Raw genomic sequence first — 229 nt, forward strand, 5'->3', positions numbered from 1 at the left:
GGTTATTCCTGGAAGGTGGGGGCTACCCCACCCCCTCCCTTGGCCGACTGCGGTGCGACCGAGCGGGACCGGCAAACCCGTTGGAACCAGCTGTGCCGGTACTGCTCTTGGCTCACTCGGTCACGCTGCGGTGAGATACTTTGCGTGGGAGTGGGGAGGCACATCTGGTGGCAACCCGTGCTCAGATCAGAGGAAATGTTGTGAAACCACAGCCTCGGGGAGACGGGGG

The sequence above is a fragment of the Cariama cristata genome, unplaced genomic scaffold, assembly GCF_000690535.1.
Source record: "Cariama cristata isolate BGI_N322 unplaced genomic scaffold, ASM69053v1 scaffold26638, whole genome shotgun sequence".
Taxonomy (NCBI): Eukaryota; Metazoa; Chordata; class Aves; order Cariamiformes; family Cariamidae; genus Cariama; species Cariama cristata.